At 39.6% G+C, this 8,015-nt stretch overlaps 1 long non-coding RNA gene across 1 annotated transcript in view; it reads left to right on the plus strand.

The window, feature by feature from the left end:
• Nucleotides 1-7,195, plus strand: part of LOC106149057 — a 34,178-nt gene extending 26,983 nt beyond the window's left edge. Inside the window, exons 2-3 of the long non-coding RNA XR_001234990.1 lie at nt 5,960-6,024; nt 6,640-7,195. This is a non-coding gene — a long non-coding RNA (uncharacterized LOC106149057). The remainder of the gene's footprint in view (nt 1-5,959; nt 6,025-6,639) is intronic.
• The last annotated feature ends 820 nt before the right edge of the window (nt 7,196-8,015 follow it).

The following is an 8,015-nucleotide window of genomic DNA, read 5'->3' on the forward strand; positions in this document are numbered from 1 at the left end:
TAGCAGCACAATTTGTTATAGCTAAATCTTGGAAACAACCCAAATGCCCGTCAACTGAGGAATGGATACAAAAGATGTGGCATTTTTATACAATGGAGTATTACTCAGCTATAAAAAATGATAAGCTCGAGGCGTTTGTAGGTAAATGGATGCAGCTAGAGACCGTACTCATAAGTGAAATAAATAGGACACAGATGGGCAAACATCATATTGTCTCCCTGGTGTAGGAACCTGAAAGACGGTAAAACTCAAAACAAAATTGCTCAAAGGAAGGAATGACTGGGATGAGGGAAAGAAGAAAAAAGAAAGAAGGAATGCAAAAATATAAATATATATATGAATAGCTGCAGTAAGTGTATTGCTGATGTCTGATGGTGTATTGAAATGAACAGTTGATGATCACAGTTTTTTATGTTCTGATCGATTGTGCATGTTTGTGTCTGGTGGTCTGAGCAACTGATTTGAAGGCAACAATATGCAGTGGAATTACAGTGGTGAACTACTACCATCTTGTCTAGTGAAACTCTGTATTATCTCTACTGTTTTATTGAAGAATTACTTTCTTTTTCCCTATAATGCTTTGAGCAATATTTCATTCTTACATCTGGTAATATGAGCAATGTAGTTGAGGATAGCAACATGTAATGTAACATATTCTGTTGATTTGTATTATTTTGTCTTAAGACTCTGTATCACTTTGAATGTTCTTGCTTTGATTTGTTTGTGATACTGATATGCTGCTACTGTTCTATTTCTTTGTTTGTTTCTCATTTACTACTCTCTTTAAAATAAAAAAAAGTGACAAGACCCATATGGAGCCCTCTCAAAGGCTACTGTCCATCTGGGGTTCTGAGTAGGCCCTGTGTAAGTGGTGTGTCCTATGTGTGGTGGCATACCTCAGGACTTGCTTCTGCAGTACCCAGTGCATCAGGTGTGGTCACTGATCATGCCCTACGGTCATGGGGGCAAGATGGTTTGGTCTCACATCAGGGAGGCCAAGTGCCAGGCACAGCCTTGTCCACTCTGTGAGTCTTCATCGCTGCCATGACATTCTGTGGCCATGACAGTAGCAGGACTGATGTCACTGCTGGTGTGCAGCAGCAAGACAGCATCCTGGTTAGCTACAGTCTTATTTAGGTGATCACCCACTGCCATATGTGTCTCGCAGGGGCTCTCTGAGAGCAGCCTGAGGGAGTCCTAAACCAGCGTTGTCACTTTGGAACCTGCTTGGACCCCTTTATTCAAGGTGGTGGGCCAGATCCTGTCCACGGCACCAAAGATCAAGATCTTTTGACAATCTGCTGCTGGGTCATGAGGCTGCCAGGCCTCAAAGTCTCAGGACCCACAGGAGCACATGTGTCACTCTCTTGTACACTGCAGCCCATTCCTCCCGCTACGACTGCACAATGATGTCCCAACTGCTGACTCTACCATTCAGGTCATTTAGTTTTTCTATCACATTTTCATTCTCTTTAGCTTTTGTGGTATATCCTATGAGGATCCTTTTGGTTTTTCTATTGAGCTTTCTTTTAAATAAGTTTTTATTCTTTTATCATGGAAATTTTCAAACATATGTTCAAATAAAAAGAAATACTACAATGAAACACAAGGGCCTACCATTAAACTACTGCAACAGTTATTAGCACAAGGCCAACTGTGGTTCAGTCTGCCAGCACCTACTCAATTGAATTTTAGTTGTTTTAACCTTTGTTTAGTTATTTTTTATGGGCTAATGTTCACCGGCAGCATTCTGAGTTTGTCACGTATGAATTATTTTGTTATTTCACTATCTGAGCTTTTATCGTACTCTTAAATGCACAATGACTCTTGGTTGTGCTTTCAGACTTATGGTTAAAATTTCTGATTAGATTGCCTGTCACATGATTGCATAACCCAGGGAAGGATTAAGGGTTTTGAAGAGCTGTTGAAATTTTGGGGGGGACTATGTTTGCAGAGAAGTGCTGGAAGAGTCAGAATCTGCCACTGGACCAAGTACACCAGCATCTGCCCTTCTCCTAGACCTTGTTAAGTACATGTAGTTGTGTCTTTCTCCTCTGACCCAAGCTCCCACACAATGGTGCCTTCACCAGGCAGACATCCAGAGCGGCCAAGTAATGATCCAGGAGTCTGCTTTCTTAGGTGCTCTTGCTACTGTACCCATTTAATTACAGACAGTTTCCACAACTCAGTCTCCTCCCCACTCACATCATCTCCATCTTTTACTCCCGTTGTCTGCCTAATGCTTCCCTGTTTCTATTTGTTGTCTATCTTTAAGGCATTTCCCACAGAAGCTTCCTTCCTGCTGTTCTAATATAGTTTTAATTAAAATTTTTTTCTTGTGTATGCATATGGTAGTGATTAAGAATGTGGGCTCTGGACCCAGAATATTGGCTCAGCTTTTTCCTGAATATGTGGCCTCGATTAATCTCTGTGTGCCCCAGTTTCCTTGACTGTGAGGCAGAGATCAAAATGGTTCATGGGGTTATTAAGAAGATTAAATGTTTGAGCATCCAACATGCTCAGGATGATGTTTGGTTAAAGTGAATTATGATTCTAAAATATGAAGTCACTTTTATTAAACTTACCAGGCAAAGGAAACTTGCATTCAAGAACAAAACCTCTCCTAATACATTGGAAAAAGATTCCATACAATTCTGGGAAAGCACACAAACTTTCAAACATCCCTATCAAAAATGGAGAACAATATTTGGGGTCTGAGTTTCAAGAAGGACTGTTTTAACATACCCATGTTCTACGTTAGAGCTCGTTTACTTTAATCTTATAGTTTTCCCACCAATTTTTATTTTTTTATTAGTCCATGTTTACCATCCATAATGATTACTTTCCTTCTGGGGAGCTGGTCCATATACGTAGCACATCTTCATTTTCTTCATTCCCTTCCTCACTTCCTCCACCCCTTCCATCTCTTGGTCCTCTTCCCATTTAAAAATTTTTGTGAAGCACCCAACTTTCTCAAGGGTTTGGGTTTAAACACGACCATCAAATGTCATGTCCTTGATGTTGCTGTAATTCATAAAACAAGGCTTCCTCAAGCTCCAGCCCAGAGGCTCACCACACGAAACACAATAATTGTTCCAAAAACGTGGCTTGCCATTGTTATCATTTGGAGTGGAAGTTGCTGTATGTGTCCTTCCTTTGCTACTCACTACTCAACATCACTCACCCTCATATTTTTCATTAGCAGGTGGGAATAACAATGCCTATCTCCTTAGGTTAGATTGGTATGAAGATCAGAACTATGATGCTCCTCACCTTATGATGAAGTTGTCCTGATTAACCCATTGCAAGTCAAAAACATGGAAAGTTAAAAATGCAGTTGTACTCCTAACCCAAGCATTACCATTTGGCCAAACAACACATTGGGGGTTGTTTCCCCTCCTAATCTTGGGCTGCTGCTATGTGGTATCATGAGAAAGAATCCTACTGCATATTGTAGCCCAAAAGAAGACCAAAATTCAGAGTTCAAAGTACTGTTTCTACTGAAAGTGTCTATGCTGGCTTCATACCATCACCATAAAATTGAAAAATTGTAAGTTGAACCATTATAAATAGAGAAACTTCTGTAATGTTCTTGTCATGGTCTGATCAGGCTGTTGTAATAAAATATAACAATCTGAGTATCTTAGGCACAATAGAAATTTATTATAATGCAAACCGGGAAGCCCAAGATCAAGGAGCTGACAGGTTTGTGGCCTTCCTGGTTTTCTGGCAGCACCTTCTTGTTGCTGCTTCCACACAGGATGGAAAGGGCCAACAGCCTTCCTTAAGCTTTTTTTACACAGAATCCAGGCCAGTCAGCACTGAGGGTTCCACCCCATGACAAATCATCTCCCCAAGGCAGCACCTTTTAACACCACCACACTCAGAATTAGGTTCCAACATAAAAATTTTGACATTAGCATTCAGACCATAACATTATTTAATTGCTGCCTCAGTTACTTTTCTCTTGTTGCTGAGACAAAATACCTGACACCCAGAATTAAGGAAGGAAGGGTTTATTTAGCTCACAGTTTGTGGAGGTTTCAGTCCATACTCGGCTGGCTCCAAGGCAGAGTGGCACGTGGCACAGGGCAACAGTTTATGGAGGCAGAACACAGCAAAAGCAACAAGAGCAAAAAGGGAGGAGCAGCAATAGCAAGCCTCTTTCCCTCCTTTATACTGTGTGCAGACTGTCCACCTCAAAGTAGCACTCACACCCGTAATCCCAGCATTGGACCACAAATCAATTGAAAACTGTAAAAGCCCACCCCATGATTGCATGAGGCTTTGGAAGGACATCTAGATACAAACCTTAACAATTGCACAACCATGAAATTTTATAATTGAAACTATAGCTCTATATATTAACTAGGTGTGCTGTACTCAAATGAAGAAAGTATTTGTTGGAAAACAACCATCCCTGAGTTGTTCCAAGATCAGCCATGATCACGGCATGGGAAGATTATTCTGTCAGCTGAGGGCTTCATCACTTAATGCTCAGTGTAACACTTTATTTACTCAATAGGAGTTGCTTGCTCATAATGATGGGGAGACACTGGATGGGTACAGTTTCCATTATTGTCAGACAGGACATTTATCTGCTTTAATTATATCAGCTTAACATACTGAGAGTCAGATTGTTGTAGTAGAGTTGAATTTTAGCTTGGAAGAGTGACCCTTATATTGGGGGAATCTGGGTCTATGCAGAAATGTAATAAATAGTAAGAGGAACAGTTGTGAGACAATAATTCCTTAGTCTTTAATTCCATGTATATGTATTTCTCAAAATAATCTGCCTGAGAAAATGTTCCCAACGGAGGTGTCTCTTCTGCCTCCTCTCTTCTCCTCTCTATTATCCTCACCATTTCTATGACGACCTTCTTTTCACATTATGAGAGAAAGACACAGCTAGTGATTCACACTTCTCAGGAACCAAACAAATAGGTAATTGGAAGTAATGGTGTCTCTGGATAACAGCATTTTGCCAGTCAGTTTTAATATCCAACTTTCAGCAAAACTGAATAATCAAACCAATTAGCTGATGAGCCATCACAGTTCTTTCAGTGGTAGGTAACTTGGAGGTATTTGGCTCCTAAATCAGGAGCAGTTGAAAGAGCTAAGCCAAAGTCACACCCCCATCTTTCACTTATGTGGTTATTTCTGATAGTACTTACATCTATGGCAAATTAAAAATTAAAATGAAATTGATCATGAGCTAGAGCACTCTCACTGCAACACACATGTTATTTAATACAAACAAGGAAAGTCTCATTAATCTCATTAAGAGCTATATTTCTGATAGCATTTAACTGTTTAGGCACATTTTGATATGCCTTATATTCCTTCTAAAATTCTACATTAATAATAATTGTCATAATCCCATTTAGAATATGATATTTAAAATGCAGAGACTCATGGTCATTACTAAAACTGAAATCTTTGAATCTTTACTTTCATGCATTAAAAATAATTTACCTCAGGATGTCCATAAGGGAGAGCAGATGTGATGTTGATCTGCAGGGTAGCACCTGGGTTTTATTATGTTAATTTCAGTTTTGTGATGAGACACCACTTAAGGATTTGAGCGTGAATCTGTGTTAACTCTTACTAAATGTTGCTTTATCTTTATGCCAAAGCAAATAACTTGAGATTTGAACATCAAATGTCCCTTCAAGAGTGTAACATTGCAGCAACCCTCTGATGTTTAAGAAAAATAACTTGTTGAAACCCAAAAGGAAAAAAACCCAAATCTATAAGTTTTGAAGCTAGTGATGAATTGTTTAGGATTTTAAAAACAACCTACTTTTCAATTATCTTTATTACATATTAAGTTTGAAATTGTATCTAGTTATAGTAGGAAATTCTTTGCATAAACACATGTGCATTTTTCAGGTTAAACAGCACATTTGTTGTGATCCTGAATGTCCAGCACTAAATTAAGTTCTTTTGTTACTTGCAGGTTTCTTCTCAGATGAGCCAATTACCATGGCCAAAGACAGAGGGAAGTCTTGTCTCCATCTACTGGTCAGTGATCGCACTATTAGTTGTCTAAAACCAAAATATCATGTGTACTCTGTTTTCTTAATTGTAGTGAAAAATGACAGCATTAGGGATACTACTGCTACTCTCTATGGTCTATTAATCTTTAAAAGTAAAAAGTCATAGAGAAGATACATAATCTTCTACGACAAAATACTGTAAAAGAGGTAGGAGGGAGGGAGGACTCTCCCAATACTTTGTTCAGGTATCACACTCATAGTTTTCATAAAAAGATACATTTAAAAGCTTGATTTTAATTTTTTATTAGGCATTTGATTTTGATATCTACATGTAAAGTAATATTCCTTAACATGTGCTTAAAGTTGGTAACATTGTTTCTTAGAGAGAAAATATTACCTGTAAGTATACTTAAAATACTGCTTACTAAATGAAGAGACTAATTTTTAATGGATGTCTTTGTGGTACCTTGCATTTTCTTTGTAAAATGCTCTATTTTTCATGACTTTTTCTAAAAAAATAAGCCTAAAAATAAGAATATATATCCTAAAAAAAGCATATATATCCTATATTTGTTAAAATTGTGTTATAAAAATACCTTTCTTTTAATAGAGTAAAAAAGTACCTTTCTTTTTAATACAGCTTCACAGTTTACAAATGCTTTTCTATGGTTTATCATAGAAAAAGGTGTCTGACATATCCTGCAGCCTATTAATATCACAGTAAGATTGGCTGGCCTATTAACTCATGCCATGAGAAGTCCAGAGTCCTCCTGTTATGGTTGATACATTGTGTCAACATGAGGAGTTAATTAAGTAACTCAAGCAGTTCTACATCCGGGGAGTGAAAAGGACAGGACCTTCCTGCTCTAGGATGTTGTTCATTGTGTCAACTTGAGAAGTTTAGAGGGTTACTTATGTGACTCAACAGGGCCCCAAGGTCCTTACTGAGCCTGTGCAAAGTAGGGCATGGAGATGGTGTGGGTGTAAAGGACCACCCCCTCAGGGCAGATAGGCTGCATACAATAAAAGGGAAATGAGGAAGGACTGATTGCTGGTTCTTCGGAGGCCTCCAGTCTGCGCCTTCAGCTTGATGGTCGTCTCCCGGCTTCTGGTACAGACTGTTCGGCTTCTGCCTGGGACTCGTCAGCCTTCTGGTGTAGACTCTGGCCTTTGTTGTAGATTCTTCAGCAACTCGTCACAGACCCATCAGCCTCCTGATACGGACTTGTACGGACACTGCAATGAGCTCCAGGCCTGGGACTGGGCTCTTCAATCTCCTCCGCACGCTTCCTCGTCCAACTCTGTGGCTGACCATTGTAAACCAAACTTGTAATTTCTTATACATTTGTGTACATTGTGTTATATCTGTTTCTCTGGTAAACCTTGGCTGATACACCTCCCCACTGGGCTTGCATTCTCAAAGTCATTTCCATCTGGAGATCCCACAGCCCCGTGATAAATCTCTGCCTGTAACTCAGCTTCACTGTCAATTTCCCAAAAAGCACCTGTTCAGCGTTAACATCTGTTAGCGCAGTAGATGCTGCAGAAGATTGGGAGGAATGGAAGGAAGAAGCTTAGCCTCATACTTACATAAACATTCAATTAAACGTCAGGTTCTGGGTCTCCAAGATGGCCTTCTGCCTCTCTTCCACTGGAGACCCCGCTGTCGTCCTTCTCTCCACAGCTCCCTCTACTCATACCAAACGCCTATGGCAAACAGGACCCTCTGCTGAGAAGGGAACCCCCTCCCTTTGGACAGAGGAAAAGAAATTGAAATTGAGATGCACAGTCTCAGAGAAATACTTTGCTAAATACTTGGTGAGTATAAAGGGCCTGTAGACCCCAAAATTTTATGACATGTTTTAACTTTTCAAAAAACTTCATGCAAGAGAAAAATGCTGGGCCCATCAGGTGAGAAGTTATTTAATATATGAACTGTGGGTTTCACGTACAAGCAATTCACAACCGAGGTCTACAGAGAAGACAAAAACAAGTCTTTGTCTCTGATGAGGCGGT

This window comes from Chinchilla lanigera, unplaced genomic scaffold (assembly GCF_000276665.1).
Source record: "Chinchilla lanigera isolate Chin_1 unplaced genomic scaffold, ChiLan1.0 scaffold00035, whole genome shotgun sequence".
Taxonomy (NCBI): Eukaryota; Metazoa; Chordata; class Mammalia; order Rodentia; family Chinchillidae; genus Chinchilla; species Chinchilla lanigera.